The sequence below is a fragment of the Ictalurus furcatus genome, chromosome 16 (genome assembly GCF_023375685.1).
Source record: "Ictalurus furcatus strain D&B chromosome 16, Billie_1.0, whole genome shotgun sequence".
Lineage (NCBI taxonomy): Eukaryota > Metazoa > Chordata > Actinopteri > Siluriformes > Ictaluridae > Ictalurus > Ictalurus furcatus.
In genome coordinates, this window is record NC_071270.1 from 23,501,227 (window position 1) to 23,512,990 (window position 11,764).

Sequence of the window (11,764 nt, forward strand, 5' to 3'; positions counted from 1 at the left end):
AGTAGTTTTATTACACACCGTACGTGTATGGTTATGAGTGTTAAAGTTCCTATTATTCAGCATTTGGTGAATCCAGTAAGTCCTTATATTATGGGCTTTAATATGGTGTGATTCGATGATCTATCCCCAGTAGATGGCACTAAAGCGATTTTATACACAACATGTCCAAGGTGTAAAACAGACAGGAGGAGCCTGGTGGAGTCTTATGGACAAGTGGTTGTCAAACTGGTGTCTGTGAAGCATAGCCAGGACGGATCCTTCATTTGAATGGGTTTAATCCTATAACTTCAATAACACAAAAACTAGTAGCCTGTGAATAATGTCAACTTGGACCTTGTATCATTCACTCACTTTCAGCACCTGTTCTATCCTGGTCATGGTACGCGGTGGATCCGGAGTCTACGCGAGGATTTACTGGGTGTGAGGCGGAAAACCCCCCTGATGAGACAACAGTCCATGGCAGGGCATCGTGCACACACACCTAATGTGTTGAGTCAGTGCTGTTACAGAATACAGTCCAGCTGTGTCCTAAAGCACATCAGTGACTCTGTGTGACATCACTGAACAACTGGATGTGGTTTGAGGTATAAATTTAGAGCGAAGGATTTGATGTGAGTGTATGATAGGCTTCTGTTAGCTACATTAAAGGAAAACTCCACCCTGAAATATGTTTATATTGAAACATTTGTGAGGTGCTTAGCGATCCTGGTGCTGAGGCCGGGGTCGTGGGGGGTGGGGCTGGGGGGTATTGTTCCAGTGCGGCTTAATAGAAGAAGCTGAAGAAGAAGATCCATCTATCTTCTACCGCTTACTCCTTTTCAGGGTCACAGGGAACCTATCCCAGGGAGCATCAGGCACAAGGTGGGGTACACCTTGGACAGGGTGCCAGTCTATCACAGGGCACAATCACACACACTACGGACACTTTAGACACGCCAATCAGCCTACCGTGCATGTCTTTGGACTGATGGAGGAAACTGGAATACCCGGAGGAAACCCCCGCAGCACGGGGAGAACATGCAAACTCCGCACACACATGACCCAGGTGGGACTCGAACCCCCGACGCTGGAGGTGTGAGCTGAACGTGCTAACCACTAAGCCACCGTGGTTTTAGCTTTAGCTGGGTTGTGAATCTAGGCAGAGAAGTGATGTTATGGAGATTAAGCGGTGGTGAGTTCCACAGTTTCGGAGCAGCAACACAAAATGACCTTCCGCCTGCCGAAATCTTAGAATGCACAAAAGGCATTTGGTAGACACCCTTATCCAGAGCAACTTACGTTTATCTCATTTATACAACTGAACAATTGAGGGTTAAGGGCCCAACAGTGATACCTTGGCAGCACTGGGGCTTGAACTCATGACCTTTTGATCAGTAACCCAGAGCTTTTAAACATTGAGCCACCATTGAGCCACCACTGCCCCCGATGATCTAAGGGACCGAGTAGGGCAGTATGGATGTAGCAACTTAGCCAGGTAGGAAGGGGCAAGACCATTTAGTGCTCTGAATGTTAGAAGCAATATCTTAAATTGAGTACGTGATGCCACAGGTAGCCAGTGGAGATTATGCAGAAGAGGACTGTGGAGGTAACAATCCTTGCAGCTGAATTTTGAACATACTGTAAACTTTTAATGTATTTTTTTGGGGGTGGGGGTTTGGGGGCAAGCCAATAAAAAGGGAAAAAGAATCAATAGGAGAAAATTGAATAGGAGAAAAAAAAATCGATCTCAAACTTAAGGATAACGAACAGGTGTTGCTGTGAGCTTCATTTCTCATTTTCGACGTTCCAGCTACATTCACATTCAAATCCAGCATAAACGTAGTGCAAACGTTAAACGCCGGACTCGGCTCATCTGCATAGCGAGGTACAGGATTACGAGCATGATGGCATCGATGAGAGTGCTGCATGAACGTTGACGCTTATGAAGTTGATCTGTTTGAGCAGAGTGTACAGAGAGACTAAAGGATTAAAGTGCTGCTGCATCACTCTCTGTAGGTAGAGATGAAATGAAGCGAGGGCTAAATCCCACTGCGCCACTTTCAGCAGGTAGTCAAACAGCATTGTGGGTGATGTATTGAAACAGTTCACTAAAGTGACACACCGGACATGCCTTTGATTATACAGTATTTTGAATAACAGGGACATTGCGTATGCCGTGTAGCGTCTAATGTGGTTTCAATGTGGAATATTAGACCTCACAGACTAAACTCATTTCCTCCAGTTGCTTGACAGGATCTCATACCGTTCGCTGTCACCCCATTCTGGCACCGCAAGCCAAACACTGCTGCTTTGCGAAACTTTGTGGGCTTTCTGAAGTTCTCCTCCACACCACGTCTGGTGTTCAGGTTTCACTCAGCAGCAGTGCTCGATCTGGCTTTTAAAAAAAAAAAATTAATAAAAAATTGGGCACCAATGCAGGATAACACCCTGCTTTGTACTTTTCTAAAGAAAATGATGCCCCAGTGGGATTTATAATGAGGCAAGTGAAAAACTAATCTGTGTGGAATTTCAGAAATGCTCTTGAGTTGCGTTCAAGGAGGAAGTCCCTGCAACAGATCTCCTCCTGAACTCCTCCTCTGGTCTCTCTGTGATTTCACTGAATGCAGCATACACGTGTGGAGTGCCACGTAGGCCTGTGCGTGTGTGTGTGTGTGTGTGTGTGTGTGTGTGTGTGTGTGTGTGTGTTGAGGTTTCACTCTTAGAGTCTGAGTAATGGAAACCTCCTGTTTGTGCAGGAAAAATCAGTCTCTGCAGAGCTTCCACTTCACTGGAATTTTTGTATGGTGGGGTATAGAACAAGACACGAAGCCGCTGTTATTGCCTCGATTACAGCTCATTTAATTATCTTTAGTCTTGCTGATGGTGTTTGTTTGCAAATTGTCAAGGAGGCACCACAGACCACGGACAGGAAGGTATACATTATAAAGGCAGGTTATAAAATAATCAGGATGGGATGGAGAGAAGAGTTTTGAAAAACGATGAAAGTAGATAGATTAGACAGTACAATAAAGCGCCACAGTGATCAGTCTGTATGGGATTTCGATGAGATGTTTTTTGCCAAAAATTGCTGAGGCGAATGATGACGTCACATGACACGTCTTGGCCCAAATCTGCGATCAATCTGTGGTCATTTTGAAAAATTGCACGCTCCTCCGCTCCATTTTGCGTTCATTTCTGCGATCGCAAAATCGCGAAATCCTGGAGGGACTGAATGATGATGTGACTATCTTATAGCTAATACTGGCTAACTTGAGCAGCATTAGTGACAGCAGCTTTCCTAAAGATTCCAAATATGATCAGTGTGCCATGCACGGTGTGCCAAGCACGTTCGGCTCACGCCTCCAGGGTCGGGGGTTCGAGTCCCGCCGTGGCCCTGTGTGTGTGGAGTTTGCATGTTCTCCCCGTGCTGCGGGGGTTTCCTCCGGGTACTCCGGTTTCCTCCCCCAGTCCAAAGACATGCACGGTAGGCTGATTGGCATGTCCAAAGTGTCCGTAGTGTGTGAATGTGTGTATGTGTTTGTGTGCCCTGGGATAGGCTCCAGGTTCCCCGTGACCCTGAAAAGGAGTAAGCGGTATAGAAGATGGATGGATGGATGAACGGAATTACTTTTATTGCTAGTCCGTTATTGCAGGGAACTGATTTAGACCTGCTGTGATTCATTTCCATTCATTGAAATGAATCTCTTCTCTTTTGGATTCGCAGTCAAAACCAAATCAAAAGCCTCCATACGGAATGAATCACCGGATGTAAGCAAATAATACACTGGATGAATCCCATAACATTTCCCAGCATTGTTTTTTTTTCTTTTTTGTCGTCTTCCAGTTGGTGTTAATCATGCACAATGCATAAATGATTATAAATAAAGCGCTTGGAACATCAATGACCTGAGGAATTGATGATGTACATGGAGTGCTGATATGAATTTTTCCCATCACAATATTCGCCCAACATTTCCTCACGTCATTTTACCATCCTTTTTATTTTTTTAAATGCAGCATTGCTGAAAAATATACTTAGGTTGGAGTGACAGGTCATGCCGCCATGATTTGACGCCCCCCCCCCCCCCCCCCTGATCGGAATTAATGGATTGTACTCTCCAAGAAGTATGCAGGCAAAGCTGAAAGAAGGAAGAATGGTGTTCTTGTGCTGTTTTATCAAAGAGAATTTCATTCCATTGTTTTTTTATTATTATTATTATTCCAATCGTGTTGAATATTGTCATACACGCTTAGGAAAACATGTACACCTGCTCAATCATTCAGTTATCCAATCAGCCAATCATGTGGCAGCACAATGCATCGACTCATCCAGATATAGCTCTTTAAGGCATGTTGTTTTGGGATACCACATCAGAACCTGAAGACCACATCAGGCTCTCCAAGAACAGGAATCTGAGGTTGATTGTGTACACAGTATTGGGAAAAACATCAGCTGGTCTGATGAATCTCGGATTTCTGCTGGTCAGAATTCGGTGTCAAAAGCATGAATCCATGGACCCAACCTGTCTTGGGTCAACAGTTCAGGCTAGTGGTGGTGGTGTACTGTGTGGGGAATGTTTTGTTGGCATGCATTGGACCCCTAAATACCAGTTGAGTTTGAATCCAGATCAGACTCTAACAGCGTATCTTTGGAATGTGGTACAATGGGAGAGTTGTATCATGAATCTGCAGCAATTAGATGATGCAATCATGTCAACATAGACCGGACTCTCAAAGGAACGTTTCCAGAACCTTGTGTAATCCAAGTCATGAAGAATTGAAGATGTTCTGAGCGTTCCCAGAGTGGTATGTTGTTCCTAATAGAGTGTGTCGACTATAGGTTAGTCGTTTTAGCAGTGGTGATTTGATCATCTCGTCTTCTTTCATTTCATTCGATTGATCATCTTGTTTGATCTCATTCTAACATTGTTTGAGAGTGCTGCTATGTGGTCTCCGTTGCTCTCTGGGCCATTCTTCCTACCAGCTGATTGAAAGTGCTGTCCACTACCGCTGCGAATTCACACACACACCTTACACAAACATACTTTCTGTGTGTCAGAAAAGGAGAATTTTTTGCAACGTGGATGGAGGATCTGGGTTAATCACTTGCAGATGTGCTTCCACTGCCAATGGGTGTGCCAGGTGCAGACAGTCAAAAATATGAAAAACAACAAAGACCCAGTACAGCTGGTTCTGCACTGCCGGCCCTGGCAACCGAATGTTTTGGGGTTTTTTTTTTCCCTTTAGGACAACCACAATGGTCGAAATCAGTAAAAGATGCTTTTGTTTTTGACTAGCACGACGCACGCAGAAGCACTGGATTGCTTTCTTTAAGGGGGCCAAGCACTGATCTTTTGCAGGGTTCCTATTGATTTGTGCACTGTTATTACTTTTCTTACTTTCCATTTTGGGATGTTTTGACTTCCAAATGGTCCGAACCCTACAAAACCTGTCAGTCTCATTTGCAATGCTCTTAAATAGAAAATGACTCACTGACCGTTGAAGTAACCCTACCGTGCCTCCTACAAAACTGAGAACTCTGTACGTCTTTCCCAATTTGTCTCAATTCGCAAAATTTCTTTTGCATTTGAAGCCAGTCATGCCAAACATTTTTTTCCTTTAAATATCCGCCTCTATTTTGTGGAATGTAAAAAGCATAATTATTTTATTTATTTATTTTTTTGTATTCACTACACCTCTAAATATCATGTGTCGATCAATTCCAATGGAGAAGGCTTAGCATTTTTCGTCCCAAAGGAAGCTATTTTTTCTGTCTGTCTTATTTAATAAATATATAATATTTAATGGCATTACTGTTTCAGACAATTGACAAACTGTCTGTATTGTCTTTATATTTGATTGATATTCAGGAACTTTAATGTCGATGTAATATTTTCCATAAACCCGTCGGTCCAGTTTTTATCAGAATTTACCGTAACATTAGAATGGACTGCCTTTAACGATTGCAAGAGATACATATGTTGTCATTTACCTAATATAGTTCAAGATATTACAATAGAACTTTAACTTCATTGACATAAACTGGGGTACAATTTATCCCCTTGCACCTGGCTTGATCTCAGACTGTATAAAAAAATTCCTTTTCAAACTGTGTATAAATTATTAACACAAATAATAATTGTGTGTTATTCTTCTAAACATCATTGAGAAGGATTGCTCCTACATCTGTCATTTTATTACCCTACATACTTCACAACTGACTTTTGGTGCTTGGACCCTGTCATTGCTGCTGTTTTGGCTTTGTGGACGCTGGTGGATATTCTGGGCTGCCTAAACAGAATAACTGGTCCTGGTGGAGTAAGACACTCTTAATTTATCCCATCCCGTGAAATGTCAAAACAGATGGAGATGGAAAAGAATTTATGAGGTACAATATTAAAAAGTCCACATGTCCTGGAACGGTCACGTGTTCTTTCAGCATTCGTTTCCTGTTTTTGTTGCCACTTTTGTCCTGCCAGAAAAGAAGGACATTAACTAACTATGCGAAGTTATTTGGACACTTTATACGGAAGGTATTTCATACTTTATTTCAGTCTTAGCTGAGCCCAATGCCAGTAGCCGTTCTTAATACCGGGTCAAACGTCTGAGATTTAAATGAGACTCTGCTGCAATGAGAACGTTTGGAAGGAGAAAGGCACATTTTTGCGGCATAAAGTCAGGCTCCATGGCCAGGTCCTGGATTACACGCACACACAGACACACACACACACACACATGTACTCCTCTAAGATAATGTGATTTTCCTCTAAAACATGTTGAGGCCGTTTTATAATGCTGCTTCTTAGCTTCTTTTTCATTTCACTTCTTGTCCTTGAATAACAGCCAGGGTGCACATTTAGTATTACTATAAAATCTACATTTCTGGAATGGAAGAAATTAATTTTGTGTTTCCATAAAGACTCTTGTGCTTTGGTTTTACTAGAATATGCCCTCTAGTGTCCAATATGAGTGCGTTTATCATGGGGAAAATCTCTGGAATGTATTTGTAGATAGATCATTTCTAGACAGTTTAAGGGCAAAGTTGAAAATGAGATATTGTGGAAGTCTTTGTAGAAAAAAACATTATGTCTCTTTATCCATACCAAAATAAATAAATAAATAAATAAATAAATCACAGGTCACTTTCACAGGTTAGAAAGATTTATTATCGGAAGGTCATGAGAAACCCATGATTGGGCGCTGTATCCTCAGTCCCTGCGGGTTGTCCTTGGCCGAGAGAGACTAGACGAACGTTTTCAGAGCACTGATTACGTTACTCTAACTGCCAATTAGGTGGTAGCCACAAGTCTGTACTGTTTAGGAGGTAAAATGCAGGGCTGTGGTGTGTTTCCAAGTGAATGTTATGGATCATTTAAGGAGGGAAAAGTCCTCACTGCTCCGGCCAACAGTGGCCACGTCAAGGGTTGATGAGATATCCGTCGTTAAATGCAAAAGGCATGTACTAATATATAAAATGTACAACTCACAGGAACTTACCTTTTATCACTTATTGTTACGATATTACAATTTGGGTTATGTTGTGAACAGAGGAGCAGCTGACTAATATAGCGAGCCACACAAGCTTTCCACACCAATTTCCACAAGAGTCATGGTATACCTGCCTCTCAACATGTACCACGCCAGAATCAAAAATCCAAGGGGCGGAGTCGTTCCTGATCCTCCTACCAGGCAGAATAGAACCTAATCAAGCGCCTCCTACCAATGACATAGGAGGCGTCAGATCAGATCCAGCTCCAGCTATTTACATCAGTCATTCAACATATTAATCTTCATAAAGTCCTCATTCACAACTCCATACATTTTAAATTCTGTTCAAATACTAGTTACCTCTTTTGAGTGGCTAACAATTTTAAAAAATGTTGCTATTTGATAGATATAAGCCGATATTCCATTGATGCCTGCCTTTCTAGAGGTTGTGCAACTGTGGGGCAGTGTGATCACTGCCCAATTTAGCTTCCATAGTTTTTACTGCACCTAGTGGTCAATAATGGGAACTACAACAAATGCTAAGAAAGGCCCACTGGGGCTGGAATCACTCTAATCCATGCTCGCTCTATGGACGTTGAAGCTCGTTGAAGTCTTGTCGACTCTGAACTCTAAAAATTCACTGGATAGAATAAGCATAACTCAAGTGCGATAGTCTCTCCATTCAATTTTGTTTAAGGCAAATTCTGGTAAAGTGACACTCTTTTTGGATTTCTTCTTGAAGGGCTTCCATTTGGTTATTTAGGATCATATAGTTTCTTTTAACTTATAATATTATATTCTTTTTCGGTTTATGTTCTTATGCATTTCAGTATATATATATATAGTGTTATACTGCAATGTTTCTGTCAATACCTACTATAGAAATGTATGTAACTATGGAGACATTTTATCCTCTGAAATAAGCAGACTTGTTAGTTTAAACAAAGCCTTACATGCATCTGGGGCTGGAAAGAGAAGAACTGTTAAGGATTTGGAGGACGATGAGGGAAGAAAGCATTGTGTTTGAGTTTGTGAGTGAATAAACGATGCATCATTTATTATGTACTTTTGTTTAGAACTTGGCCTTGGTAGCAAGAACTCAGAGGAGACTTTTTTTGGCAAGTTTGCTTGACTGACTTTTTTTGTAGAGTTCATCCAGCTGTAAAAATGATGTGCATGCCATAACAATAAACTACAATCTTGGAACGTTGACCATAAACCACACCACTAGAGATTGAACATTAACCCCTTTAGCACTACAGTACATAAGAGCCTTAGAGCCTGTATTACAGAACCACCAGCCTGAGTTCTGAGCTCTAACCATTACTTTAATGCCTTCAGACAATTTGTATCTCTTATTATGTGTCATGTTTTATTTTGTTTTTTACGTGAGGTTATTTTCTGGCGGTGTGTTCTTTGTACCCTTTAAATCATATTCCTGGGATTCTGTAAACCTGGGGAAATTATTTACGAACATACAGTATACATATACTTATATACAGTATCTCACAAAAGTGAGTACACCCCTCACATTTTTGTAAATATTTGATTATATCTTTTCATGTGACAACACTGAAGAAATGACACTTTGCTACAATGTAAAGTAGTGAGTGTACAGCTTGTGTAACAGTGTAAATTTGCCGTCCCCTCAAAATAACTCAACACACAGCCATTAATGTGTAAACCGCTGGCAACAAAAGTGAGTACACCCCTAAGTGAAAATGTCCAAATTGGGCCCAAAGCGTCAATATTTTGTGTGGCCACCATTATTTTCCAGCACCGCCTTAACCCTCTTGAGCATGGAGTTCACCAGAGCTTCACAGGTTGCCACTGGAGTCCTCTTCCACTCCTCCATGACGACAAGACGGAGCTGGTGGATGTTAGAGACCTTGTGCTCCTCCACCTTCCATTTGAGGAGGTGTCAGATCAGATCCAGCTCCATTTACATCAATCATTCAACATATTAATCTTCATAAAGTCGTCATTCACAACTCCATACATTTTAAATTCTGTTCAAATACTAGTTACCTCTTTTGAGTGGCTAACAATTTAAAAAAGAAAAGATATAATCAAATATTTACAAAAATGTAAGGGGTGTACTCACTTTTGTGAGATACTGTATCGAGCCCCCGACTTTTTTGTGGGGGAACACAGACACATAAATGAACTGATATTTAGTTTTGGCTTCAATCAAATTAGCCTTGCCAGTTCGTCAGGTGTAAAATGCTTGTTTACTGTAATGTTGGTTTCTGGGTTAGCCTATTTACTCTAATGCTAGTTTGGAGGTTAGCTTGTTTACTGTAATGTTGGTTTGTGGGTTAGCTTGATTTCTATAATGTTGGTTTGTGGGTTAGCTTGATTTCTATAATGTTGGTTTGTGGGTTAGCTTTGTTTACTGTAATGTTGGTTTGCGGGTTAGCTTGATTTCTATAATGTTGGTTTGTAGGTTAGCTTTGTTTACTGTAATGCTGGCTAGTGGATAAGTGTGTACACTAAACTGCTCATTTGTGTGTTTATCAGGAATACTAGTGAACTGCTCAAAGTCGTCTTATGCACGAGGTGCATCTTGACATCACCCAACCGAATGGGCGATGAATAATTCCATCATCAATCGACTGATATAAATTAAATCATTCATTCATTTAACAACGATTTATCCTGGTTGTAGTGGATCCAGAGCCCGTCCCCTGTAAAATTCACGCTATGCACACACTCATTCAAACATAGGGGCAATTTTAGAGTCATGAATCCACTCATGCCTGAGAATCCAGGGGAAACCCATCACCCAGACATGGAGAGAACGTGTGAAACCCCACGCAGTTATCGGAGTTCAGGATTGAACCAGGGATTAAGAACCATTAGAAAACTTGAATGATTTTTTGTAGAAGTGGCGACCTGCGGTACATGATTAAGCAATTTAACAAACCACGATTTAGTAAATATTTTCCAGATTTGACATTTTCTACAAACTGTGGAATTGGCGTAATTATCATAAACGATACTTTGGTTGCCATTGGATACATGAGTTTGGTTTAACATACCAACTTTTCCCTTGGTGATCAATAAAGTACTCTCTATCTATACTGAAGGACACTTCGTCATCGTTATGTGATAAATATTAATGCTATTTTTTGTCCATATCGCTACAGTATATGGCCAAAAGTACGTGGACACCCCTTCTAATGATTGAGTTCAGGAGTTTAAGCCACATCCAACAGGTAACAGATGCATAAAATCAAGCACATAGGCATGCAAGCTCCATAGACAAACATCGGCACAAACGAGGCAGTGTCTTTGTAAGTCAGTTAGTGAAATTTTTGCCCTGGTAGATCTTCCCTAGTCGACTGTAAATTCTATTATTGTGAAATGGAAGCGGAGCAGCAACAGCACAGCCGTGAAGCAGCTGGTTATGCATTCCCACAAATCAGGCCCACCGAGTGCTGAAGTGTGTAGCACATAAAAATGTTTGATCCTCTGTTGCATCACTTACTACAGAGTTCCAAACTGAACCTGGAACAACATCAGCACAAGAACTCTGCATTGGGAGAGAAATGGGTTGTCATGCCCGAGCAGCTGCACACAAGCCTAAGATCACTATACGCAATGCCACACATCGGTTGGAGTGGTATAAAGGACCGCACTCTGGAGCGATGAATCACACTTCACTATCTAGAAATCTGAAATCTGGGTTTGTCAGATACCAGGAGAACACTAGCTACACGAATACATAGTGCCACCTGTAAAGTTTGGTGGAGGAGAGATAATAGTCTGGGACCATGGGTTTTTAAGGGTTTGGACTCTGCCCTCTAGTTCCAGTGAAGGGTTAATGTTAATGCTACAGCATACGAAGACATTTTAGACAATTGTATGCTTCCACCGTTGTGGCAACAGTTCGGGGAAGGCCTTTTCCTGTTCCAGCATGACTCTGCCCCTGTGCACAAACCATGGTCCATAAACACATGGTTTGATGAGTTTGGTGTGGTCTGCACAAAGCTGGAACAGCGAACACCTCTGGGATAAACTGAACGTCCGTTGTGAACAGGCCTCCTCACCTGACATCAGTGCCCGATTCCCACAGACACACTCCAAAATCTTGTAGAAAGCTGTTATAGTTGCAATGGTCTCCATGGCCTCCATAATAATGCCAATGGTTCTGGAGTAGGATGTCCAGCAAGCTCATATACAGTAGGTGTGGTGATGTTCAGGTAGGTCTCAGGATACTTTTGGCCATATAGTGTATATCATTGTGTAATTCAGAATAGATGCCACAGCTGTACATGCTCATGTAACACTTGAA